At 42.7% G+C, this 26,935-nt stretch overlaps 16 non-coding genes across 16 annotated transcripts; all 16 read right to left on the reverse strand.

The window, feature by feature from the left end:
• Positions 1–7: 7 nt before the first annotated feature.
• On the reverse strand, positions 8–126 carry LOC134063151 (5S ribosomal RNA). Its single transcript, XR_009935923.1, has one exon. It is a non-coding gene; the product is annotated as a 5S ribosomal RNA (ribosomal RNA).
• A 1,647-nt stretch (positions 127–1,773) lies between these two features.
• On the reverse strand, positions 1,774–1,892 carry LOC134063152 (5S ribosomal RNA). The gene has a single exon (XR_009935924.1). It is a non-coding gene; the product is annotated as a 5S ribosomal RNA (ribosomal RNA).
• A 1,647-nt stretch (positions 1,893–3,539) lies between these two features.
• Positions 3,540–3,658, reverse strand: LOC134063154 (5S ribosomal RNA). Its single transcript, XR_009935926.1, has one exon. It is a non-coding gene; the product is annotated as a 5S ribosomal RNA (ribosomal RNA).
• Positions 3,659–5,297: 1,639 nt separating this feature from the next.
• LOC134063155 (5S ribosomal RNA) lies at positions 5,298–5,416 on the reverse strand. Its single transcript, XR_009935927.1, has one exon. It is a non-coding gene; the product is annotated as a 5S ribosomal RNA (ribosomal RNA).
• A 1,639-nt stretch (positions 5,417–7,055) lies between these two features.
• On the reverse strand, positions 7,056–7,174 carry LOC134063156 (5S ribosomal RNA). The gene has a single exon (XR_009935928.1). It is a non-coding gene; the product is annotated as a 5S ribosomal RNA (ribosomal RNA).
• Positions 7,175–8,811: 1,637 nt separating this feature from the next.
• Positions 8,812–8,930, reverse strand: LOC134063157 (5S ribosomal RNA). Its single transcript, XR_009935929.1, has one exon. It is a non-coding gene; the product is annotated as a 5S ribosomal RNA (ribosomal RNA).
• Positions 8,931–10,567: 1,637 nt separating this feature from the next.
• On the reverse strand, positions 10,568–10,686 carry LOC134063158 (5S ribosomal RNA). The gene has a single exon (XR_009935930.1). It is a non-coding gene; the product is annotated as a 5S ribosomal RNA (ribosomal RNA).
• Positions 10,687–12,324: 1,638 nt separating this feature from the next.
• LOC134063159 (5S ribosomal RNA) lies at positions 12,325–12,443 on the reverse strand. The gene has a single exon (XR_009935931.1). It is a non-coding gene; the product is annotated as a 5S ribosomal RNA (ribosomal RNA).
• Positions 12,444–14,080: 1,637 nt separating this feature from the next.
• LOC134063160 (5S ribosomal RNA) lies at positions 14,081–14,199 on the reverse strand. Its single transcript, XR_009935932.1, has one exon. It is a non-coding gene; the product is annotated as a 5S ribosomal RNA (ribosomal RNA).
• Positions 14,200–15,836: 1,637 nt separating this feature from the next.
• On the reverse strand, positions 15,837–15,955 carry LOC134063200 (5S ribosomal RNA). The gene has a single exon (XR_009935971.1). It is a non-coding gene; the product is annotated as a 5S ribosomal RNA (ribosomal RNA).
• A 1,637-nt stretch (positions 15,956–17,592) lies between these two features.
• Positions 17,593–17,711, reverse strand: LOC134063161 (5S ribosomal RNA). Its single transcript, XR_009935933.1, has one exon. It is a non-coding gene; the product is annotated as a 5S ribosomal RNA (ribosomal RNA).
• Positions 17,712–19,348: 1,637 nt separating this feature from the next.
• On the reverse strand, positions 19,349–19,467 carry LOC134063162 (5S ribosomal RNA). Its single transcript, XR_009935934.1, has one exon. It is a non-coding gene; the product is annotated as a 5S ribosomal RNA (ribosomal RNA).
• Positions 19,468–21,104: 1,637 nt separating this feature from the next.
• On the reverse strand, positions 21,105–21,223 carry LOC134063201 (5S ribosomal RNA). Its single transcript, XR_009935972.1, has one exon. It is a non-coding gene; the product is annotated as a 5S ribosomal RNA (ribosomal RNA).
• Positions 21,224–22,860: 1,637 nt separating this feature from the next.
• LOC134063163 (5S ribosomal RNA) lies at positions 22,861–22,979 on the reverse strand. The gene has a single exon (XR_009935935.1). It is a non-coding gene; the product is annotated as a 5S ribosomal RNA (ribosomal RNA).
• Positions 22,980–24,617: 1,638 nt separating this feature from the next.
• On the reverse strand, positions 24,618–24,736 carry LOC134063165 (5S ribosomal RNA). Its single transcript, XR_009935937.1, has one exon. It is a non-coding gene; the product is annotated as a 5S ribosomal RNA (ribosomal RNA).
• Positions 24,737–26,374: 1,638 nt separating this feature from the next.
• Positions 26,375–26,493, reverse strand: LOC134063202 (5S ribosomal RNA). The gene has a single exon (XR_009935973.1). It is a non-coding gene; the product is annotated as a 5S ribosomal RNA (ribosomal RNA).
• Positions 26,494–26,935: the final 442 nt, after the last annotated feature.

A 26,935-nucleotide genomic window follows, 5' to 3' on the forward strand; every position in this document is an offset into this window, starting at 1 on the left:
AGAGAAAAACTTACGGCACCTGGTATTCCCAGGCGGTCTCCCATCCAAGTACTAACCAGGCCCGACGCTGCTTAGCTTCCGAGATCGGACGAGATCGGGCGTGTTCAGCGTGGTATGGCCGTAAGCGAAAGCAACCGGCCAAAGTAACCTACTTAAAGCTCCCCAACCCGGGTTGGAGACGCGTGTGTTGTGAAAGGTGAGGTACGCTACAGTATGTGTTCATGAAAACAAGGGCGCATTTTCCGCGTGGAGTTCAACTTTGAAAGTGAAGAATACAACAAATGGCATTTAAAACTTGGTAACATTTCCAATAACTGTTCCTTCTTTATCCTAAAAACGAAGGGTACTGACAGAAGAGTTTGGTTAGGCAAGTGCATATACTTTACTCACAGTTCAACACACATAGGGCAGCTTTATCTCTGATTAAAACGCTCACAGATTTGTTTAGAAGCTAAAGAAATTGTAATGGTGACATAGCATGGCAAAAACCACTTGGTGTACACCATTTGAAACTACCACAAGTAAATTAGAAAACGTCACTGGAGTAAAAAAAAAAAAAAAAGCTCAGCTTTTCAAACAAAGATGATACTCAAAGCTAAGGAGAGAAATCAGTGTCTGGCCATGCATGAGAATATAAAACCACTAAGTATTTGATGGGATATAAAAAATAAAATAAAAAAATCCTTTTTTTTAAGCGGAGCGAAAACACAGGGGATGTTTCATTGGAGAGAACAGCCCTAATTTACAATTCATGAAATATAAGCTTCGTTTTAGAAACGTAGCCTCTCAATGAAAACAACGTACACATACCGGTCGGGATGCAGACGCTCCGAGTTGGGTCTCTGGCCAGTTAGGATTGCGCCTTCAGGTCATGTGTTGTGAAGAGGGTTGTTTCATGGATCCGCTTTGCTTCAACTTCGCCACGGAGAAAGTAAAAACAACTGCTCCAACTGCAGTTCTCTACTGGTGTGCTAGAGTCACTGGCAGCCAATGATCCATACATGTCCACAAATGTACACTAACGACGGAAAGCGTGGCGCTCCCTCCGGCGACGGAGACGTGAATGAGCGCTTCTCCTTAGCGCACGGTTTATATAGGCCTTATACGTAATAGTAGACACACGTCAATCGAATGCTGCATCTAATACGACAACATAGGCTATGTAGTAGCAACTGCTGTCAAGCAAAACTTCATGAAGCACGCTGATATTAGCTTTTCAAATATCAATTCGCTGTGCGTAAAAACAGGAACTTTGGTCACTCGCTCTACTCGGACATCCTGAAACGAGTAACCTACAGTTGTTCAGGAAAACACCACAATATCTGGGATGTCGACAGCCATGCAGACTGTAGGCTATTATCCATACTCAGGCAGTGTTGAAAAAATGACTTTGCAGCTCTTGGGCGAATGAACACAGCGAGACCGGGAATTGTACAAAACGGTGAAAACTAAAGGGACATAGAAAACAAAGCTGTCACCCCCAAAAAATAAGCTAAACATTCCAGATGAAAACAAGCACTAAAACTCCCCCAATCCGCCAACTGTTGACAGTCAACTCGTGCAATTTTGTTCGACCTGTTGCTGGCTTAGCCTATATTTCCTACCTATGCATTTAGTTATTTATTTATTTATTTATTTATTTATTTATTTATTTTGCTTTCAAACGGAGGAAGCAAATATTCAAAGGGGTTGGAACATCTACGTACTAGGGAGCAGGCACGCACAGACAGACAGCCTGAAAAAAAAAAAGTTGCACTGGCTGATGGAGAGAAAAACTTACGGCACCTGGTATTCCCAGGCGGTCTCCCATCCAAGTACTAACCAGGCCCGACGCTGCTTAGCTTCCGAGATCGGACGAGATCGGGCGTGTTCAGCGTGGTATGGCCGTAAGCGAAAGCAACCGGCCAAAGTAACCTACTTAAAGCTCCCCAACCCGGGTTGGAGACGCGTGTGTTGTGAAAGGTGAGGTACGCTACAGTATGTGTTCATGAAAACAAGGGCGCATTTTCCGCGTGGAGTTCAACTTTGAAAGTGAAGAATACAACAAATGGCATTTAAAACTTGGTAACATTTCCAATAACTGTTCCTTCTTTATCCTAAAAACGAAGGGTACTGACAGAAGAGTTTGGTTAGGCAAGTGCATATACTTTACTCACAGTTCAACACACATAGGGCAGCTTTATCTCTGATTAAAACGCTCACAGATTTGTTTAGAAGCTAAAGAAATTGTAATGGTGACATAGCATGGCAAAAACCACTTGGTGTACACCATTTGAAACTACCACAAGTAAATTAGAAAACGTCACTGGAGTAAAAAAAAAAAAAAAAGCTCAGCTTTTCAAACAAAGATGATACTCAAAGCTAAGGAGAGAAATCAGTGTCTGGCCATGCATGAGAATATAAAACCACTAAGTATTTGATGGGATATAAAAAATAAAATAAAAAAATCCTTTTTTTTAAGCGGAGCGAAAACACAGGGGATGTTTCATTGGAGAGAACAGCCCTAATTTACAATTCATGAAATATAAGCTTCGTTTTAGAAACGTAGCCTCTCAATGAAAACAACGTACACATACCGGTCGGGATGCAGACGCTCCGAGTTGGGTCTCTGGCCAGTTAGGATTGCGCCTTCAGGTCATGTGTTGTGAAGAGGGTTGTTTCATGGATCCGCTTTGCTTCAACTTCGCCACGGAGAAAGTAAAAACAACTGCTCCAACTGCAGTTCTCTACTGGTGTGCTAGAGTCACTGGCAGCCAATGATCCATACATGTCCACAAATGTACACTAACGACGGAAAGCGTGGCGCTCCCTCCGGCGACGGAGACGTGAATGAGCGCTTCTCCTTAGCGCACGGTTTATATAGGCCTTATACGTAATAGTAGACACACGTCAATCGAATGCTGCATCTAATACGACAACATAGGCTATGTAGTAGCAACTGCTGTCAAGCAAAACTTCATGAAGCACGCTGATATTAGCTTTTCAAATATCAATTCGCTGTGCGTAAAAACAGGAACTTTGGTCACTCGCTCTACTCGGACATCCTGAAACGAGTAACCTACAGTTGTTCAGGAAAACACCACAATATCTGGGATGTCGACAGCCATGCAGACTGTAGGCTATTATCCATACTCAGGCAGTGTTGAAAAAATGACTTTGCAGCTCTTGGGCGAATGAACACAGCGAGACCGGGAATTGTACAAAACGGTGAAAACTAAAGGGACATAGAAAACAAAGCTGTCACCCCCAAAAAATAAGCTAAACATTCCAGATGAAAACAAGCACTAAAACTCCCCCAATCCGCCAACTGTTGACAGTCAACTCGTGCAATTTTGTTCGACCTGTTGCTGGCTTAGCCTATATTTCCTACCTATGCATTTATTTATTTATTTATTTATTTATTTATTTATTTATTTATTTTGCTTTCAAACGGAGGAAGCAAATATTCAAAGGGGTTGGAACATCTACGTACTAGGGAGCAGGCACGCACAGACAGACAGCCTGAAAAAAAAAAAGTTGCACTGGCTGATGGAGAGAAAAACTTACGGCACCTGGTATTCCCAGGCGGTCTCCCATCCAAGTACTAACCAGGCCCGACGCTGCTTAGCTTCCGAGATCGGACGAGATCGGGCGTGTTCAGCGTGGTATGGCCGTAAGCGAAAGCAACCGGCCAAAGTAACCTACTTAAAGCTCCCCAACCCGGGTTGGAGACGCGTGTGTTGTGAAAGGTGAGGTACGCTACAGTATGTGTTCATGAAAACAAGGGCGCATTTTCCGCGTGGAGTTCAACTTTGAAAGTGAAGAATACAACAAATGGCATTTAAAACTTGGTAACATTTCCAATAACTGTTCCTTCTTTATCCTAAAAACGAAGGGTACTGACAGAAGAGTTTGGTTAGGCAAGTGCATATACTTTACTCACAGTTCAACACACATAGGGCAGCTTTATCTCTGATTAAAACGCTCACAGATTTGTTTAGAAGCTAAAGAAATTGTAATGGTGACATAGCATGGCAAAAACCACTTGGTGTACACCATTTGAAACTACCACAAGTAAATTAGAAAACGTCACTGGAGTAAAAAAAAAAAAAAAAGCTCAGCTTTTCAAACAAAGATGATACTCAAAGCTAAGGAGAGAAATCAGTGTCTGGCCATGCATGAGAATATAAAACCACTAAGTATTTGATGGGATATAAAAAATAAAATAAAAAAATCCTTTTTTTTAAGCGGAGCGAAAACACAGGGGATGTTTCATTGGAGAGAACAGCCCTAATTTACAATTCATGAAATATAAGCTTCGTTTTAGAAACGTAGCCTCTCAATGAAAACAACGTACACATACCGGTCGGGATGCAGACGCTCCGAGTTGGGTCTCTGGCCAGTTAGGATTGCGCCTTCAGGTCATGTGTTGTGAAGAGGGTTGTTTCATGGATCCGCTTTGCTTCAACTTCGCCACGGAGAAAGTAAAAACAACTGCTCCAACTGCAGTTCTCTACTGGTGTGCTAGAGTCACTGGCAGCCAATGATCCATACATGTCCACAAATGTACACTAACGACGGAAAGCGTGGCGCTCCCTCCGGCGACGGAGACGTGAATGAGCGCTTCTCCTTAGCGCACGGTTTATATAGGCCTTATACGTAATAGTAGACACACGTCAATCGAATGCTGCATCTAATACGACAACATAGGCTATGTAGTAGCAACTGCTGTCAAGCAAAACTTCATGAAGCACGCTGATATTAGCTTTTCAAATATCAATTCGCTGTGCGTAAAAACAGGAACTTTGGTCACTCGCTCTACTCGGACATCCTGAAACGAGTAACCTACAGTTGTTCAGGAAAACACCACAATATCTGGGATGTCGACAGCCATGCAGACTGTAGGCTATTATCCATACTCAGGCAGTGTTGAAAAAATGACTTTGCAGCTCTTGGGCGAATGAACACAGCGAGACCGGGAATTGTACAAAACGGTGAAAACTAAAGGGACATAGAAAACAAAGCTGTCACCCCCAAAAAATAAGCTAAACATTCCAGATGAAAACAAGCACTAAAACTCCCCCAATCCGCCAACTGTTGACAGTCAACTCGTGCAATTTTGTTCGACCTGTTGCTGGCTTAGCCTATATTTCCTACCTATGCATTAAGTTATTTATTTATTTATTTATTTATTTATTTTGCTTTCAAACGGAGGAAGCAAATATTCAAAGGGGTTGGAACATCTACGTACTAGGGAGCAGGCACGCACAGACAGACAGCCTGAAAAAAAAAAAGTTGCACTGGCTGATGGAGAGAAAAACTTACGGCACCTGGTATTCCCAGGCGGTCTCCCATCCAAGTACTAACCAGGCCCGACGCTGCTTAGCTTCCGAGATCGGACGAGATCGGGCGTGTTCAGCGTGGTATGGCCGTAAGCGAAAGCAACCGGCCAAAGTAACCTACTTAAAGCTCCCCAACCCGGGTTGGAGACGCGTGTGTTGTGAAAGGTGAGGTACGCTACAGTATGTGTTCATGAAAACAAGGGCGCATTTTCCGCGTGGAGTTCAACTTTGAAAGTGAAGAATACAACAAATGGCATTTAAAACTTGGTAACATTTCCAATAACTGTTCCTTCTTTATCCTAAAAACGAAGGGTACTGACAGAAGAGTTTGGTTAGGCAAGTGCATATACTTTACTCACAGTTCAACACACATAGGGCAGCTTTATCTCTGATTAAAACGCTCACAGATTTGTTTAGAAGCTAAAGAAATTGTAATGGTGACATAGCATGGCAAAAACCACTTGGTGTACACCATTTGAAACTACCACAAGTAAATTAGAAAACGTCACTGGAGTAAAAAAAAAAAAAAAAGCTCAGCTTTTCAAACAAAGATGATACTCAAAGCTAAGGAGAGAAATCAGTGTCTGGCCATGCATGAGAATATAAAACCACTAAGTATTTGATGGGATATAAAAAATAAAATAAAAAAATCCTTTTTTTTAAGCGGAGCGAAAACACAGGGGATGTTTCATTGGAGAGAACAGCCCTAATTTACAATTCATGAAATATAAGCTTCGTTTTAGAAACGTAGCCTCTCAATGAAAACAACGTACACATACCGGTCGGGATGCAGACGCTCCGAGTTGGGTCTCTGGCCAGTTAGGATTGCGCCTTCAGGTCATGTGTTGTGAAGAGGGTTGTTTCATGGATCCGCTTTGCTTCAACTTCGCCACGGAGAAAGTAAAAACAACTGCTCCAACTGCAGTTCTCTACTGGTGTGCTAGAGTCACTGGCAGCCAATGATCCATACATGTCCACAAATGTACACTAACGACGGAAAGCGTGGCGCTCCCTCCGGCGACGGAGACGTGAATGAGCGCTTCTCCTTAGCGCACGGTTTATATAGGCCTTATACGTAATAGTAGACACACGTCAATCGAATGCTGCATCTAATACGACAACATAGGCTATGTAGTAGCAACTGCTGTCAAGCAAAACTTCATGAAGCACGCTGATATTAGCTTTTCAAATATCAATTCGCTGTGCGTAAAAACAGGAACTTTGGTCACTCGCTCTACTCGGACATCCTGAAACGAGTAACCTACAGTTGTTCAGGAAAACACCACAATATCTGGGATGTCGACAGCCATGCAGACTGTAGGCTATTATCCATACTCAGGCAGTGTTGAAAAAATGACTTTGCAGCTCTTGGGCGAATGAACACAGCGAGACCGGGAATTGTACAAAACGGTGAAAACTAAAGGGACATAGAAAACAAAGCTGTCACCCCCAAAAAATAAGCTAAACATTCCAGATGAAAACAAGCACTAAAACTCCCCCAATCCGCCAACTGTTGACAGTCAACTCGTGCAATTTTGTTCGACCTGTTGCTGGCTTAGCCTATATTTCCTACCTATGCATTAAGTTATTTATTTATTTATTTATTTATTTATTTTGCTTTCAAACGGAGGAAGCAAATATTCAAAGGGGTTGGAACATCTACGTACTAGGGAGCAGGCACGCACAGACAGACAGCCTGAAAAAAAAAAAGTTGCACTGGCTGATGGAGAGAAAAACTTACGGCACCTGGTATTCCCAGGCGGTCTCCCATCCAAGTACTAACCAGGCCCGACGCTGCTTAGCTTCCGAGATCGGACGAGATCGGGCGTGTTCAGCGTGGTATGGCCGTAAGCGAAAGCAACCGGCCAAAGTAACCTACTTAAAGCTCCCCAACCCGGGTTGGAGACGCGTGTGTTGTGAAAGGTGAGGTACGCTACAGTATGTGTTCATGAAAACAAGGGCGCATTTTCCGCGTGGAGTTCAACTTTGAAAGTGAAGAATACAACAAATGGCATTTAAAACTTGGTAACATTTCCAATAACTGTTCCTTCTTTATCCTAAAAACGAAGGGTACTGACAGAAGAGTTTGGTTAGGCAAGTGCATATACTTTACTCACAGTTCAACACACATAGGGCAGCTTTATCTCTGATTAAAACGCTCACAGATTTGTTTAGAAGCTAAAGAAATTGTAATGGTGACATAGCATGGCAAAAACCACTTGGTGTACACCATTTGAAACTACCACAAGTAAATTAGAAAACGTCACTGGAGTAAAAAAAAAAAAAAAAGCTCAGCTTTTCAAACAAAGATGATACTCAAAGCTAAGGAGAGAAATCAGTGTCTGGCCATGCATGAGAATATAAAACCACTAAGTATTTGATGGGATATAAAAAATAAAATAAAAAATCCTTTTTTTAAGCGGAGCGAAAACACAGGGGATGTTTCATTGGAGAGAACAACCCTAATTTACAATTCATGAAATATAAGCTTCGTTTTAGAAACGTAGCCTCTCAATGAAAACAACGTACACATACCGGTCGGGATGCAGACGCTCCGAGTTGGGTCTCTGGCCAGTTAGGATTGCGCCTTCAGGTCATGTGTTGTGAAGAGGGTTGTTTCATGGATCCGCTTTGCTTCAACTTCGCCACGGAGAAAGTAAAAACAACTGCTCCAACTGCAGTTCTCTACTGGTGTGCTAGAGTCACTGGCAGCCAATGATCCATACATGTCCACAAATGTACACTAACGACGGAAAGCGTGGCGCTCCCTCCGGCGACGGAGACGTGAATGAGCGCTTCTCCTTAGCGCACGGTTTATATAGGCCTTATACGTAATAGTAGACACACGTCAATCGAATGCTGCATCTAATACGACAACATAGGCTATGTAGTAGCAACTGCTGTCAAGCAAAACTTCATGAAGCACGCTGATATTAGCTTTTCAAATATCAATTCGCTGTGCGTAAAAACAGGAACTTTGGTCACTCGCTCTACTCGGACATCCTGAAACGAGTAACCTACAGTTGTTCAGGAAAACACCACAATATCTGGGATGTCGACAGCCATGCAGACTGTAGGCTATTATCCATACTCAGGCAGTGTTGAAAAAATGACTTTGCAGCTCTTGGGCGAATGAACACAGCGAGACCGGGAATTGTACAAAACGGTGAAAACTAAAGGGACATAGAAAACAAAGCTGTCACCCCCAAAAAATAAGCTAAACATTCCAGATGAAAACAAGCACTAAAACTCCCCCAATCCGCCAACTGTTGACAGTCAACTCGTGCAATTTTGTTCGACCTGTTGCTGGCTTAGCCTATATTTCCTACCTATGCATTTAGTTATTTATTTATTTATTTATTTATTTATTTTGCTTTCAAACGGAGGAAGCAAATATTCAAAGGGGTTGGAACATCTACGTACTAGGGAGCAGGCACGCACAGACAGACAGCCTGAAAAAAAAAAAGTTGCACTGGCTGATGGAGAGAAAAACTTACGGCACCTGGTATTCCCAGGCGGTCTCCCATCCAAGTACTAACCAGGCCCGACGCTGCTTAGCTTCCGAGATCGGACGAGATCGGGCGTGTTCAGCGTGGTATGGCCGTAAGCGAAAGCAACCGGCCAAAGTAACCTACTTAAAGCTCCCCAACCCGGGTTGGAGACGCGTGTGTTGTGAAAGGTGAGGTACGCTACAGTATGTGTTCATGAAAACAAGGGCGCATTTTCCGCGTGGAGTTCAACTTTGAAAGTGAAGAATACAACAAATGGCATTTAAAACTTGGTAACATTTCCAATAACTGTTCCTTCTTTATCCTAAAAACGAAGGGTACTGACAGAAGAGTTTGGTTAGGCAAGTGCATATACTTTACTCACAGTTCAACACACATAGGGCAGCTTTATCTCTGATTAAAACGCTCACAGATTTGTTTAGAAGCTAAAGAAATTGTAAAGGTGACATAGCATGGCAAAAACCACTTGGTGTACACCATTTGAAACTACCACAAGTAAATTAGAAAACGTCACTGGAGTAAAAAAAAAAAAAAAAGCTCAGCTTTTCAAACAAAGATGATACTCAAAGCTAAGGAGAGAAATCAGTGTCTGGCCATGCATGAGAATATAAAACCACTAAGTATTTGATGGGATATAAAAAATAAAATAAAAAATCCTTTTTTTAAGCGGAGCGAAAACACAGGGGATGTTTCATTGGAGAGAACAACCCTAATTTACAATTCATGAAATATAAGCTTCGTTTTAGAAACGTAGCCTCTCAATGAAAACAACGTACACATACCGGTCGGGATGCAGACGCTCCGAGTTGGGTCTCTGGCCAGTTAGGATTGCGCCTTCAGGTCATGTGTTGTGAAGAGGGTTGTTTCATGGATCCGCTTTGCTTCAACTTCGCCACGGAGAAAGTAAAAACAACTGCTCCAACTGCAGTTCTCTACTGGTGTGCTAGAGTCACTGGCAGCCAATGATCCATACATGTCCACAAATGTACACTAACGACGGAAAGCGTGGCGCTCCCTCCGGCGACGGAGACGTGAATGAGCGCTTCTCCTTAGCGCACGGTTTATATAGGCCTTATACGTAATAGTAGACACACGTCAATCGAATGCTGCATCTAATACGACAACATAGGCTATGTAGTAGCAACTGCTGTCAAGCAAAACTTCATGAAGCACGCTGATATTAGCTTTTCAAATATCAATTCGCTGTGCGTAAAAACAGGAACTTTGGTCACTCGCTCTACTCGGACATCCTGAAACGAGTAACCTACAGTTGTTCAGGAAAACACCACAATATCTGGGATGTCGACAGCCATGCAGACTGTAGGCTATTATCCATACTCAGGCAGTGTTGAAAAAATGACTTTGCAGCTCTTGGGCGAATGAACACAGCGAGACCGGGAATTGTACAAAACGGTGAAAACTAAAGGGACATAGAAAACAAAGCTGTCACCCCCAAAAAATAAGCTAAACATTCCAGATGAAAACAAGCACTAAAACTCCCCCAATCCGCCAACTGTTGACAGTCAACTCGTGCAATTTTGTTCGACCTGTTGCTGGCTTAGCCTATATTTCCTACCTATGCATTAAGTTATTTATTTATTTATTTATTTATTTATTTTGCTTTCAAACGGAGGAAGCAAATATTCAAAGGGGTTGGAACATCTACGTACTAGGGAGCAGGCACGCACAGACAGACAGCCTGAAAAAAAAAAAGTTGCACTGGCTGATGGAGAGAAAAACTTACGGCACCTGGTATTCCCAGGCGGTCTCCCATCCAAGTACTAACCAGGCCCGACGCTGCTTAGCTTCCGAGATCGGACGAGATCGGGCGTGTTCAGCGTGGTATGGCCGTAAGCGAAAGCAACCGGCCAAAGTAACCTACTTAAAGCTCCCCAACCCGGGTTGGAGACGCGTGTGTTGTGAAAGGTGAGGTACGCTACAGTATGTGTTCATGAAAACAAGGGCGCATTTTCCGCGTGGAGTTCAACTTTGAAAGTGAAGAATACAACAAATGGCATTTAAAACTTGGTAACATTTCCAATAACTGTTCCTTCTTTATCCTAAAAACGAAGGGTACTGACAGAAGAGTTTGGTTAGGCAAGTGCATATACTTTACTCACAGTTCAACACACATAGGGCAGCTTTATCTCTGATTAAAACGCTCACAGATTTGTTTAGAAGCTAAAGAAATTGTAATGGTGACATAGCATGGCAAAAACCACTTGGTGTACACCATTTGAAACTACCACAAGTAAATTAGAAAACGTCACTGGAGTAAAAAAAAAAAAAAAAAGCTCAGCTTTTCAAACAAAGATGATACTCAAAGCTAAGGAGAGAAATCAGTGTCTGGCCATGCATGAGAATATAAAACCACTAAGTATTTGATGGGATATAAAAAATAAAATAAAAAATCCTTTTTTTAAGCGGAGCGAAAACACAGGGGATGTTTCATTGGAGAGAACAACCCTAATTTACAATTCATGAAATATAAGCTTCGTTTTAGAAACGTAGCCTCTCAATGAAAACAACGTACACATACCGGTCGGGATGCAGACGCTCCGAGTTGGGTCTCTGGCCAGTTAGGATTGCGCCTTCAGGTCATGTGTTGTGAAGAGGGTTGTTTCATGGATCCGCTTTGCTTCAACTTCGCCACGGAGAAAGTAAAAACAACTGCTCCAACTGCAGTTCTCTACTGGTGTGCTAGAGTCACTGGCAGCCAATGATCCATACATGTCCACAAATGTACACTAACGACGGAAAGCGTGGCGCTCCCTCCGGCGACGGAGACGTGAATGAGCGCTTCTCCTTAGCGCACGGTTTATATAGGCCTTATACGTAATAGTAGACACACGTCAATCGAATGCTGCATCTAATACGACAACATAGGCTATGTAGTAGCAACTGCTGTCAAGCAAAACTTCATGAAGCACGCTGATATTAGCTTTTCAAATATCAATTCGCTGTGCGTAAAAACAGGAACTTTGGTCACTCGCTCTACTCGGACATCCTGAAACGAGTAACCTACAGTTGTTCAGGAAAACACCACAATATCTGGGATGTCGACAGCCATGCAGACTGTAGGCTATTATCCATACTCAGGCAGTGTTGAAAAAATGACTTTGCAGCTCTTGGGCGAATGAACACAGCGAGACCGGGAATTGTACAAAACGGTGAAAACTAAAGGGACATAGAAAACAAAGCTGTCACCCCCAAAAAATAAGCTAAACATTCCAGATGAAAACAAGCACTAAAACTCCCCCAATCCGCCAACTGTTGACAGTCAACTCGTGCAATTTTGTTCGACCTGTTGCTGGCTTAGCCTATATTTCCTACCTATGCATTTAGTTATTTATTTATTTATTTATTTATTTATTTTGCTTTCAAACGGAGGAAGCAAATATTCAAAGGGGTTGGAACATCTACGTACTAGGGAGCAGGCACGCACAGACAGACAGCCTGAAAAAAAAAAAGTTGCACTGGCTGATGGAGAGAAAAACTTACGGCACCTGGTATTCCCAGGCGGTCTCCCATCCAAGTACTAACCAGGCCCGACGCTGCTTAGCTTCCGAGATCGGACGAGATCGGGCGTGTTCAGCGTGGTATGGCCGTAAGCGAAAGCAACCGGCCAAAGTAACCTACTTAAAGCTCCCCAACCCGGGTTGGAGACGCGTGTGTTGTGAAAGGTGAGGTACGCTACAGTATGTGTTCATGAAAACAAGGGCGCATTTTCCGCGTGGAGTTCAACTTTGAAAGTGAAGAATACAACAAATGGCATTTAAAACTTGGTAACATTTCCAATAACTGTTCCTTCTTTATCCTAAAAACGAAGGGTACTGACAGAAGAGTTTGGTTAGGCAAGTGCATATACTTTACTCACAGTTCAACACACATAGGGCAGCTTTATCTCTGATTAAAACGCTCACAGATTTGTTTAGAAGCTAAAGAAATTGTAATGGTGACATAGCATGGCAAAAACCACTTGGTGTACACCATTTGAAACTACCACAAGTAAATTAGAAAACGTCACTGGAGTAAAAAAAAAAAAAAAAGCTCAGCTTTTCAAACAAAGATGATACTCAAAGCTAAGGAGAGAAATCAGTGTCTGGCCATGCATGAGAATATAAAACCACTAAGTATTTGATGGGATATAAAAAATAAAATAAAAAATCCTTTTTTTAAGCGGAGCGAAAACACAGGGGATGTTTCATTGGAGAGAACAACCCTAATTTACAATTCATGAAATATAAGCTTCGTTTTAGAAACGTAGCCTCTCAATGAAAACAACGTACACATACCGGTCGGGATGCAGACGCTCCGAGTTGGGTCTCTGGCCAGTTAGGATTGCGCCTTCAGGTCATGTGTTGTGAAGAGGGTTGTTTCATGGATCCGCTTTGCTTCAACTTCGCCACGGAGAAAGTAAAAACAACTGCTCCAACTGCAGTTCTCTACTGGTGTGCTAGAGTCACTGGCAGCCAATGATCCATACATGTCCACAAATGTACACTAACGACGGAAAGCGTGGCGCTCCCTCCGGCGACGGAGACGTGAATGAGCGCTTCTCCTTAGCGCACGGTTTATATAGGCCTTATACGTAATAGTAGACACACGTCAATCGAATGCTGCATCTAATACGACAACATAGGCTATGTAGTAGCAACTGCTGTCAAGCAAAACTTCATGAAGCACGCTGATATTAGCTTTTCAAATATCAATTCGCTGTGCGTAAAAACAGGAACTTTGGTCACTCGCTCTACTCGGACATCCTGAAACGAGTAACCTACAGTTGTTCAGGAAAACACCACAATATCTGGGATGTCGACAGCCATGCAGACTGTAGGCTATTATCCATACTCAGGCAGTGTTGAAAAAATGACTTTGCAGCTCTTGGGCGAATGAACACAGCGAGACCGGGAATTGTACAAAACGGTGAAAACTAAAGGGACATAGAAAACAAAGCTGTCACCCCCAAAAAATAAGCTAAACATTCCAGATGAAAACAAGCACTAAAACTCCCCCAATCCGCCAACTGTTGACAGTCAACTCGTGCAATTTTGTTCGACCTGTTGCTGGCTTAGCCTATATTTCCTACCTATGCATTTAGTTATTTATTTATTTATTTATTTATTTATTTTGCTTTCAAACGGAGGAAGCAAATATTCAAAGGGGTTGGAACATCTACGTACTAGGGAGCAGGCACGCACAGACAGACAGCCTGAAAAAAAAAAAGTTGCACTGGCTGATGGAGAGAAAAACTTACGGCACCTGGTATTCCCAGGCGGTCTCCCATCCAAGTACTAACCAGGCCCGACGCTGCTTAGCTTCCGAGATCGGACGAGATCGGGCGTGTTCAGCGTGGTATGGCCGTAAGCGAAAGCAACCGGCCAAAGTAACCTACTTAAAGCTCCCCAACCCGGGTTGGAGACGCGTGTGTTGTGAAAGGTGAGGTACGCTACAGTATGTGTTCATGAAAACAAGGGCGCATTTTCCGCGTGGAGTTCAACTTTGAAAGTGAAGAATACAACAAATGGCATTTAAAACTTGGTAACATTTCCAATAACTGTTCCTTCTTTATCCTAAAAACGAAGGGTACTGACAGAAGAGTTTGGTTAGGCAAGTGCATATACTTTACTCACAGTTCAACACACATAGGGCAGCTTTATCTCTGATTAAAACGCTCACAGATTTGTTTAGAAGCTAAAGAAATTGTAAAGGTGACATAGCATGGCAAAAACCACTTGGTGTACACCATTTGAAACTACCACAAGTAAATTAGAAAACGTCACTGGAGTAAAAAAAAAAAAAAAAGCTCAGCTTTTCAAACAAAGATGATACTCAAAGCTAAGGAGAGAAATCAGTGTCTGGCCATGCATGAGAATATAAAACCACTAAGTATTTGATGGGATATAAAAAATAAAATAAAAAATCCTTTTTTTAAGCGGAGCGAAAACACAGGGGATGTTTCATTGGAGAGAACAACCCTAATTTACAATTCATGAAATATAAGCTTCGTTTTAGAAACGTAGCCTCTCAATGAAAACAACGTACACATACCGGTCGGGATGCAGACGCTCCGAGTTGGGTCTCTGGCCAGTTAGGATTGCGCCTTCAGGTCATGTGTTGTGAAGAGGGTTGTTTCATGGATCCGCTTTGCTTCAACTTCGCCACGGAGAAAGTAAAAACAACTGCTCCAACTGCAGTTCTCTACTGGTGTGCTAGAGTCACTGGCAGCCAATGATCCATACATGTCCACAAATGTACACTAACGACGGAAAGCGTGGCGCTCCCTCCGGCGACGGAGACGTGAATGAGCGCTTCTCCTTAGCGCACGGTTTATATAGGCCTTATACGTAATAGTAGACACACGTCAATCGAATGCTGCATCTAATACGACAACATAGGCTATGTAGTAGCAACTGCTGTCAAGCAAAACTTCATGAAGCACGCTGATATTAGCTTTTCAAATATCAATTCGCTGTGCGTAAAAACAGGAACTTTGGTCACTCGCTCTACTCGGACATCCTGAAACGAGTAACCTACAGTTGTTCAGGAAAACACCACAATATCTGGGATGTCGACAGCCATGCAGACTGTAGGCTATTATCCATACTCAGGCAGTGTTGAAAAAATGACTTTGCAGCTCTTGGGCGAATGAACACAGCGAGACCGGGAATTGTACAAAACGGTGAAAACTAAAGGGACATAGAAAACAAAGCTGTCACCCCCAAAAAATAAGCTAAACATTCCAGATGAAAACAAGCACTAAAACTCCCCCAATCCGCCAACTGTTGACAGTCAACTCGTGCAATTTTGTTCGACCTGTTGCTGGCTTAGCCTATATTTCCTACCTATGCATTTAGTTATTTATTTATTTATTTATTTATTTATTTTTCTTTCAAACGGAGGAAGCAAATATTCAAAGGGGTTGGAACATCTACGTACTAGGGAGCAGGCACGCACAGACAGACAGCCTGAAAAAAAAAAAGTTGCACTGGCTGATGGAGAGAAAAACTTACGGCACCTGGTATTCCCAGGCGGTCTCCCATCCAAGTACTAACCAGGCCCGACGCTGCTTAGCTTCCGAGATCGGACGAGATCGGTCGTGTTCAGCGTGGTATGGCCGTAAGCGAAAGCAACCGGCCAAAGTAACCTACTTAAAGCTCCCCAACCCGGGTTGGAGACGCGTGTGTTGTGAAAGGTGAGGTACGCTACAGTATGTGTTCATGAAAACAAGGGCGCATTTTCCGCGTGGAGTTCAACTTTGAAAGTGAAGAATACAACAAATGGCATTTAAAACTTGGTAACATTTCCAATAACTGTTCCTTCTTTATCCTAAAAACGAAGGGTACTGACAGAAGAGTTTGGTTAGGCAAGTGCATATACTTTACTCACAGTTCAACACACATAGGGCAGCTTTATCTCTGATTAAAACGCTCACAGATTTGTTTAGAAGCTAAAGAAATTGTAATGGTGACATAGCATGGCAAAAACCACTTGGTGTACACCATTTGAAACTACCACAAGTAAATTAGAAAACGTCACTGGAGTAAAAAAAAAAAAAAAAGCTCAGCTTTTCAAACAAAGATGATACTCAAAGCTAAGGAGAGAAATCAGTGTCTGGCCATGCATGAGAATATAAAACCACTAAGTATTTGATGGGATATAAAAAATAAAATAAAAAATCCTTTTTTTAAGCGGAGCGAAAACACAGGGGATGTTTCATTGGAGAGAACAACCCTAATTTACAATTCATGAAATATAAGCTTCGTTTTAGAAACGTAGCCTCTCAATGAAAACAACGTACACATACCGGTCGGGATGCAGACGCTCCGAGTTGGGTCTCTGGCCAGTTAGGATTGCGCCTTCAGGTCATGTGTTGTGAAGAGGGTTGTTTCATGGATCCGCTTTGCTTCAACTTCGCCACGGAGAAAGTAAAAACAACTGCTCCAACTGCAGTTCTCTACTGGTGTGCTAGAGTCACTGGCAGCCAATGATCCATACATGTCCACAAATGTACACTAACGACGGAAAGCGTGGCGCTCCCTCCGGCGACGGAGACGTGAATGAGCGCTTCTCCTTAGCGCACGGTTTATATAGGCCTTATACGTAATAGTAGACACACGTCAATCGAATGCTGCATCTAATACGACAACATAGGCTATGTAGTAGCAACTGCTGTCAAGCAAAACTTCATGAAGCACGCTGATATTAGCTTTTCAAATATCAATTCGCTGTGCGTAAAAACAGGAACTTTGGTCACTCGCTCTACTCGGACATCCTGAAACGAGTAACCTACAGTTGTTCAGGAAAACACCACAATATCTGGGATGTCGACAGCCATGCAGACTGTAGGCTATTATCCATACTCAGGCAGTGTTGAAAAAATGACTTTGCAGCTCTTGGGCGAATGAACACAGCGAGACCGGGAATTGTACAAAACGGTGAAAACTAAAGGGACATAGAAAACAAAGCTGTCACCCCCAAAAAATAAGCCAAACATTCCAGATGAAAACAAGCACTAAAACTCCCCCAATCCGCCAACTGTTGACAGTCAACTCGTGCAATTTTGTTCGACCTGTTGCTGGCTTAGCCTATATTTCCTACCTATGCATTAAGTTATTTATTTATTTATTTATTTATTTATTTTGCTTTCAAACGGAGGAAGCAAATATTCAAAGGGGTTGGAACATCTACGTACTAGGGAGCAGGCACGCACAGACAGACAGCCTGAAAAAAAAAAAGTTGCACTGGCTGATGGAGAGAAAAACTTACGGCACCTGGTATTCCCAGGCGGTCTCCCATCCAAGTACTAACCAGGCCCGACGCTGCTTAGCTTCCGAGATCGGACGAGATCGGGCGTGTTCAGCGTGGTATGGCCGTAAGCGAAAGCAACCGGCCAAAGTAACCTACTTAAAGCTCCCCAACCCGGGTTGGAGACGCGTGTGTTGTGAAAGGTGAGGTACGCTACAGTATGTGTTCATGAAAACAAGGGCGCATTTTCCGCGTGGAGTTCAACTTTGAAAGTGAAGAATACAACAAATGGCATTTAAAACTTGGTAACATTTCCAATAACTGTTCCTTCTTTATCCTAAAAACGAAGGGTACTGACAGAAGAGTTTGGTTAGGCAAGTGCATATACTTTACTCACAGTTCAACACACATAGGGCAGCTTTATCTCTGATTAAAACGCTCACAGATTTGTTTAGAAGCTAAAGAAATTGTAATGGTGACATAGCATGGCAAAAACCACTTGGTGTACACCATTTGAAACTACCACAAGTAAATTAGAAAACGTCACTGGAGTAAAAAAAAAAAAAAAAGCTCAGCTTTTCAAACAAAGATGATACTCAAAGCTAAGGAGAGAAATCAGTGTCTGGCCATGCATGAGAATATAAAACCACTAAGTATTTGATGGGATATAAAAAATAAAATAAAAAATCCTTTTTTTAAGCGGAGCGAAAACACAGGGGATGTTTCATTGGAGAGAACAACCCTAATTTACAATTCATGAAATATAAGCTTCGTTTTAGAAACGTAGCCTCTCAATGAAAACAACGTACACATACCGGTCGGGATGCAGACGCTCCGAGTTGGGTCTCTGGCCAGTTAGGATTGCGCCTTCAGGTCATGTGTTGTGAAGAGGGTTGTTTCATGGATCCGCTTTGCTTCAACTTCGCCACGGAGAAAGTAAAAACAACTGCTCCAACTGCAGTTCTCTACTGGTGTGCTAGAGTCACTGGCAGCCAATGATCCATACATGTCCACAAATGTACACTAACGACGGAAAGCGTGGCGCTCCCTCCGGCGACGGAGACGTGAATGAGCGCTTCTCCTTAGCGCACGGTTTATATAGGCCTTATACGTAATAGTAGACACACGTCAATCGAATGCTGCATCTAATACGACAACATAGGCTATGTAGTAGCAACTGCTGTCAAGCAAAACTTCATGAAGCACGCTGATATTAGCTTTTCAAATATCAATTCGCTGTGCGTAAAAACAGGAACTTTGGTCACTCGCTCTACTCGGACATCCTGAAACGAGTAACCTACAGTTGTTCAGGAAAACACCACAATATCTGGGATGTCGACAGCCATGCAGACTGTAGGCTATTATCCATACTCAGGCAGTGTTGAAAAAATGACTTTGCAGCTCTTGGGCGAATGAACACAGCGAGACCGGGAATTGTACAAAACGGTGAAAACTAAAGGGACATAGAAAACAAAGCTGTCACCCCCAAAAAATAAGCTAAACATTCCAGATGAAAACAAGCACTAAAACTCCCCCAATCCGCCAACTGTTGACAGTCAACTCGTGCAATTTTGTTCGACCTGTTGCTGGCTTAGCCTATATTTCCTACCTATGCATTTAGTTATTTATTTATTTATTTATTTATTTATTTTGCTTTCAAACGGAGGAAGCAAATATTCAAAGGGGTTGGAACATCTACGTACTAGGGAGCAGGCACGCACAGACAGACAGCCTGAAAAAAAAAAAGTTGCACTGGCTGATGGAGAGAAAAACTTACGGCACCTGGTATTCCCAGGCGGTCTCCCATCCAAGTACTAACCAGGCCCGACGCTGCTTAGCTTCCGAGATCGGACGAGATCGGGCGTGTTCAGCGTGGTATGGCCGTAAGCGAAAGCAACCGGCCAAAGTAACCTACTTAAAGCTCCCCAACCCGGGTTGGAGACGCGTGTGTTGTGAAAGGTGAGGTACGCTACAGTATGTGTTCATGAAAACAAGGGCGCATTTTCCGCGTGGAGTTCAACTTTGAAAGTGAAGAATACAACAAATGGCATTTAAAACTTGGTAACATTTCCAATAACTGTTCCTTCTTTATCCTAAAAACGAAGGGTACTGACAGAAGAGTTTGGTTAGGCAAGTGCATATACTTTACTCACAGTTCAACACACATAGGGCAGCTTTATCTCTGATTAAAACGCTCACAGATTTGTTTAGAAGCTAAAGAAATTGTAAAGGTGACATAGCATGGCAAAAACCACTTGGTGTACACCATTTGAAACTACCACAAGTAAATTAGAAAACGTCACTGGAGTAAAAAAAAAAAAAAAAGCTCAGCTTTTCAAACAAAGATGATACTCAAAGCTAAGGAGAGAAATCAGTGTCTGGCCATGCATGAGAATATAAAACCACTAAGTATTTGATGGGATATAAAAAATAAAATAAAAAATCCTTTTTTTAAGCGGAGCGAAAACACAGGGGATGTTTCATTGGAGAGAACAACCCTAATTTACAATTCATGAAATATAAGCTTCGTTTTAGAAACGTAGCCTCTCAATGAAAACAACGTACACATACCGGTCGGGATGCAGACGCTCCGAGTTGGGTCTCTGGCCAGTTAGGATTGCGCCTTCAGGTCATGTGTTGTGAAGAGGGTTGTTTCATGGATCCGCTTTGCTTCAACTTCGCCACGGAGAAAGTAAAAACAACTGCTCCAACTGCAGTTCTCTACTGGTGTGCTAGAGTCACTGGCAGCCAATGATCCATACATGTCCACAAATGTACACTAACGACGGAAAGCGTGGCGCTCCCTCCGGCGACGGAGACGTGAATGAGCGCTTCTCCTTAGCGCACGGTTTATATAGGCCTTATACGTAATAGTAGACACACGTCAATCGAATGCTGCATCTAATACGACAACATAGGCTATGTAGTAGCAACTGCTGTCAAGCAAAACTTCATGAAGCACGCTGATATTAGCTTTTCAAATATCAATTCGCTGTGCGTAAAAACAGGAACTTTGGTCACTCGCTCTACTCGGACATCCTGAAACGAGTAACCTACAGTTGTTCAGGAAAACACCACAATATCTGGGATGTCGACAGCCATGCAGACTGTAGGCTATTATCCATACTCAGGCAGTGTTGAAAAAATGACTTTGCAGCTCTTGGGCGAATGAACACAGCGAGACCGGGAATTGTACAAAACGGTGAAAACTAAAGGGACATAGAAAACAAAGCTGTCACCCCCAAAAAATAAGCTAAACATTCCAGATGAAAACAAGCACTAAAACTCCCCCAATCCGCCAACTGTTGACAGTCAACTCGTGCAATTTTGTTCGACCTGTTGCTGGCTTAGCCTATATTTCCTACCTATGCATTTAGTTATTTATTTATTTATTTATTTATTTATTTTTCTTTCAAACGGAGGAAGCAAATATTCAAAGGGGTTGGAACATCTACGTACTAGGGAGCAGGCACGCACAGACAGACAGCCTGAAAAAAAAAAAGTTGCACTGGCTGATGGAGAGAAAAACTTACGGCACCTGGTATTCCCAGGCGGTCTCCCATCCAAGTACTAACCAGGCCCGACGCTGCTTAGCTTCCGAGATCGGACGAGATCGGTCGTGTTCAGCGTGGTATGGCCGTAAGCGAAAGCAACCGGCCAAAGTAACCTACTTAAAGCTCCCCAACCCGGGTTGGAGACGCGTGTGTTGTGAAAGGTGAGGTACGCTACAGTATGTGTTCATGAAAACAAGGGCGCATTTTCCGCGTGGAGTTCAACTTTGAAAGTGAAGAATACAACAAATGGCATTTAAAACTTGGTAACATTTCCAATAACTGTTCCTTCTTTATCCTAAAAACGAAGGGTACTGACAGAAGAGTTTGGTTAGGCAAGTGCATATACTTTACTCACAGTTCAACACACATAGGGCAGCTTTATCTCTGATTAAAACGCTCACAGATTTGTTTAGAAGCTAAAGAAATTGTAATGGTGACATAGCATGGCAAAAACCACTTGGTGTACACCATTTGAAACTACCACAAGTAAATTAGAAAACGTCACTGGAGTAAAAAAAAAAAAAAAAGCTCAGCTTTTCAAACAAAGATGATACTCAAAGCTAAGGAGAGAAATCAGTGTCTGGCCATGCATGAGAATATAAAACCACTAAGTATTTGATGGGATATAAAAAATAAAATAAAAAATCCTTTTTTTAAGCGGAGCGAAAACACAGGGGATGTTTCATTGGAGAGAACAACCCTAATTTACAATTCATGAAATATAAGCTTCGTTTTAGAAACGTAGCCTCTCAATGAAAACAACGTACACATACCGGTCGGGATGCAGACGCTCCGAGTTGGGTCTCTGGCCAGTTAGGATTGCGCCTTCAGGTCATGTGTTGTGAAGAGGGTTGTTTCATGGATCCGCTTTGCTTCAACTTCGCCACGGAGAAAGTAAAAACAACTGCTCCAACTGCAGTTCTCTACTGGTGTGCTAGAGTCACTGGCAGCCAATGATCCATACATGTCCACAAATGTACACTAACGACGGAAAGCGTGGCGCTCCCTCCGGCGACGGAGACGTGAATGAGCGCTTCTCCTTAGCGCACGGTTTATATAGGCCTTATACGTAATAGTAGACACACGTCAATCGAATGCTGCATCTAATACGACAACATAGGCTATGTAGTAGCAACTGCTGTCAAGCAAAACTTCATGAAGCACGCTGATATTAGCTTTTCAAATATCAATTCGCTGTGCGTAAAAACAGGAACTTTGGTCACTCGCTCTACTCGGACATCCTGAAACGAGTAACCTACAGTTGTTCAGGAAAACACCACAATATCTGGGATGTCGACAGCCATGCAGACTGTAGGCTATTATCCATACTCAGGCAGTGTTGAAAAAATGACTTTGCAGCTCTTGGGCGAATGAACACAGCGAGACCGGGAATTGTACAAAACGGTGAAAACTAAAGGGACATAGAAAACAAAGCTGTCACCCCCAAAAAATAAGCTAAACATTCCAGATGAAAACAAGCACTAAAACTCCCCCAATCCGCCAACTGTTGACAGTCAACTCGTGCAATTTTGTTCGACCTGTTGCTGGCTTAGCCTATATTTCCTACCTATGCATTAAGTTATTTATTTATTTATTTATTTATTTATTTTGCTTTCAAACGGAGGAAGCAAATATTCAAAGGGGTTGGAACATCTACGTACTAGGGAGCAGGCACGCACAGACAGACAGCCTGAAAAAAAAAAAGTTGCACTGGCTGATGGAGAGAAAAACTTACGGCACCTGGTATTCCCAGGCGGTCTCCCATCCAAGTACTAACCAGGCCCGACGCTGCTTAGCTTCCGAGATCGGACGAGATCGGGCGTGTTCAGCGTGGTATGGCCGTAAGCGAAAGCAACCGGCCAAAGTAACCTACTTAAAGCTCCCCAACCCGGGTTGGAGACGCGTGTGTTGTGAAAGGTGAGGTACGCTACAGTATGTGTTCATGAAAACAAGGGCGCATTTTCCGCGTGGAGTTCAACTTTGAAAGTGAAGAATACAACAAATGGCATTTAAAACTTGGTAACATTTCCAATAACTGTTCCTTCTTTATCCTAAAAACGAAGGGTACTGACAGAAGAGTTTGGTTAGGCAAGTGCATATACTTTACTCACAGTTCAACACACATAGGGCAGCTTTATCTCTGATTAAAACGCTCACAGATTTGTTTAGAAGCTAAAGAAATTGTAATGGTGACATAGCATGGCAAAAACCACTTGGTGTACACCATTTGAAACTACCACAAGTAAATTAGAAAACGTCACTGGAGTAAAAAAAAAAAAAAAAAGCTCAGCTTTTCAAACAAAGATGATACTCAAAGCTAAGGAGAGAAATCAGTGTCTGGCCATGCATGAGAATATAAAACCACTAAGTATTTGATGGGATATAAAAAATAAAATAAAAAATCCTTTTTTTAAGCGGAGCGAAAACACAGGGGATGTTTCATTGGAGAGAACAACCCTAATTTACAATTCATGAAATATAAGCTTCGTTTTAGAAACGTAGCCTCTCAATGAAAACAACGTACACATACCGGTCGGGATGCAGACGCTCCGAGTTGGGTCTCTGGCCAGTTAGGATTGCGCCTTCAGGTCATGTGTTGTGAAGAGGGTTGTTTCATGGATCCGCTTTGCTTCAACTTCGCCACGGAGAAAGTAAAAACAACTGCTCCAACTGCAGTTCTCTACTGGTGTGCTAGAGTCACTGGCAGCCAATGATCCATACATGTCCACAAATGTACACTAACGACGGAAAGCGTGGCGCTCCCTCCGGCGACGGAGACGTGAATGAGCGCTTCTCCTTAGCGCACGGTTTATATAGGCCTTATACGTAATAGTAGACACACGTCAATCGAATGCTGCATCTAATACGACAACATAGGCTATGTAGTAGCAACTGCTGTCAAGCAAAACTTCATGAAGCACGCTGATATTAGCTTTTCAAATATCAATTCGCTGTGCGTAAAAACAGGAACTTTGGTCACTCGCTCTACTCGGACATCCTGAAACGAGTAACCTACAGTTGTTCAGGAAAACACCACAATATCTGGGATGTCGACAGCCATGCAGACTGTAGGCTATTATCCATACTCAGGCAGTGTTGAAAAAATGACTTTGCAGCTCTTGGGCGAATGAACACAGCGAGACCGGGAATTGTACAAAACGGTGAAAACTAAAGGGACATAGAAAACAAAGCTGTCACCCCCAAAAAATAAGCTAAACATTCCAGATGAAAACAAGCACTAAAACTCCCCCAATCCGCCAACTGTTGACAGTCAACTCGTGCAATTTTGTTCGACCTGTTGCTGGCTTAGCCTATATTTCCTACCTATGCATTAAGTTATTTATTTATTTATTTATTTATTTATTTTGCTTTCAAACGGAGGAAGCAAATATTCAAAGGGGTTGGAACATCTACGTACTAGGGAGCAGGCACGCACAGACAGACAGCCTGAAAAAAAAAAAGTTGCACTGGCTGATGGAGAGAAAAACTTACGGCACCTGGTATTCCCAGGCGGTCTCCCATCCAAGTACTAACCAGGCCCGACGCTGCTTAGCTTCCGAGATCGGACGAGATCGGGCGTGTTCAGCGTGGTATGGCCGTAAGCGAAAGCAACCGGCCAAAGTAACCTACTTAAAGCTCCCCAACCCGGGTTGGAGACGCGTGTGTTGTGAAAGGTGAGGTACGCTACAGTATGTGTTCATGAAAACAAGGGCGCATTTTCCGCGTGGAGTTCAACTTTGAAAGTGAAGAATACAACAAATGGCATTTAAAACTTGGTAACATTTCCAATAACTGTTCCTTCTTTATCCTAAAAACGAAGGGTACTGACAGAAGAGTTTGGTTAGGCAAGTGCATATACTTTACTCACAGTTCAACACACATAGGGCAGCTTTATCTCTGATTAAAACGCTCACAGATTTGTTTAGAAGCTAAAGAAATTGTAATGGTGACATAGCATGGCAAAAACCACTTGGTGTACACCATTTGAAACTACCACAAGTAAATTAGAAAACGTCACTGGAGTAAAAAAAAAAAAAAAAAGCTCAGCTTTTCAAACAAAGATGATACTCAAAGCTAAGGAGAGAAATCAGTGTCTGGCCATGCATGAGAATATAAAACCACTAAGTATTTGATGGGATATAAAAAATAAAATAAAAAATCCTTTTTTTAAGCGGAGCGAAAACACAGGGGATGTTTCATTGGAGAGAACAACCCTAATTTACAATTCATGAAATATAAGCTTCGTTTTAGAAACGTAGCCTCTCAATGAAAACAACGTACACATACCGGTCGGGATGCAGACGCTCCGAGTTGGGTCTCTGGCCAGTTAGGATTGCGCCTTCAGGTCATGTGTTGTGAAGAGGGTTGTTTCATGGATCCGCTTTGCTTCAACTTCGCCACGGAGAAAGTAAAAACAACTGCTCCAACTGCAGTTCTCTACTGGTGTGCTAGAGTCACTGGCAGCCAATGATCCATACATGTCCACAAATGTACACTAACGACGGAAAGCGTGGCGCTCCCTCCGGCGACGGAGACGTGAATGAGCGCTTCTCCTTAGCGCACGGTTTATATAGGCCTTATACGTAATAGTAGACACACGTCAATCGAATGCTGCATCTAATACGACAACATAGGCTATGTAGTAGCAACTGCTGTCAAGCAAAACTTCATGAAGCACGCTGATATTAGCTTTTCAAATATCAATTCGCTGTGCGTAAAAACAGGAACTTTGGTCACTCGCTCTACTCGGACATCCTGAAACGAGTAACCTACAGTTGTTCAGGAAAACACCACAATATCTGGGATGTCGACAGCCATGCAGACTGTAGGCTATTATCCATACTCAGGCAGTGTTGAAAAAATGACTTTGCAGCTCTTGGGCGAATGAACACAGCGAGACCGGGAATTGTACAAAACGGTGAAAACTAAAGGGACATAGAAAACAAAGCTGTCACCCCCAAAAAATAAGCTAAACATTCCAGATGAAAACAAGCACTAAAACTCCCCCAATCCGCCAACTGTTGACAGTCAACTCGTGCAATTTTGTTCGACCTGTTGCTGGCTTAGCCTATATTTCCTACCTATGCATTTAGTTATTTATTTATTTATTTATTTATTTATTTTTCTTTCAAACGGAGGAAGCAAATATTCAAAGGGGTTGGAACATCTACGTACTAGGGAGCAGGCACGCACAGACAGACAGCCTGAAAAAAAAAAAGTTGCACTGGCTGATGGAGAGAAAAACTTACGGCACCTGGTATTCCCAGGCGGTCTCCCATCCAAGTACTAACCAGGCCCGACGCTGCTTAGCTTCCGAGATCGGACGAGATCGGTCGTGTTCAGCGTGGTATGGCCGTAAGCGAAAGCAACCGGCCAAAGTAACCTACTTAAAGCTCCCCAACCCGGGTTGGAGACGCGTGTGTTGTGAAAGGTGAGGTACGCTACAGTATGTGTTCATGAAAACAAGGGCGCATTTTCCGCGTGGAGTTCAACTTTGAAAGTGAAGAATACAACAAATGGCATTTAAAACTTGGTAACATTTCCAATAACTGTTCCTTCTTTATCCTAAAAACGAAGGGTACTGACAGAAGAGTTTGGTTAGGCAAGTGCATATACTTTACTCACAGTTCAACACACATAGGGCAGCTTTATCTCTGATTAAAACGCTCACAGATTTGTTTAGAAGCTAAAGAAATTGTAATGGTGACATAGCATGGCAAAAACCACTTGGTGTACACCATTTGAAACTACCACAAGTAAATTAGAAAACGTCACTGGAGTAAAAAAAAAAAAAAAAGCTCAG

The sequence above is a fragment of the Sardina pilchardus genome, chromosome 17 (assembly GCF_963854185.1).
Source record: "Sardina pilchardus chromosome 17, fSarPil1.1, whole genome shotgun sequence".
NCBI lineage: Eukaryota > Metazoa > Chordata > Actinopteri > Clupeiformes > Clupeidae > Sardina > Sardina pilchardus.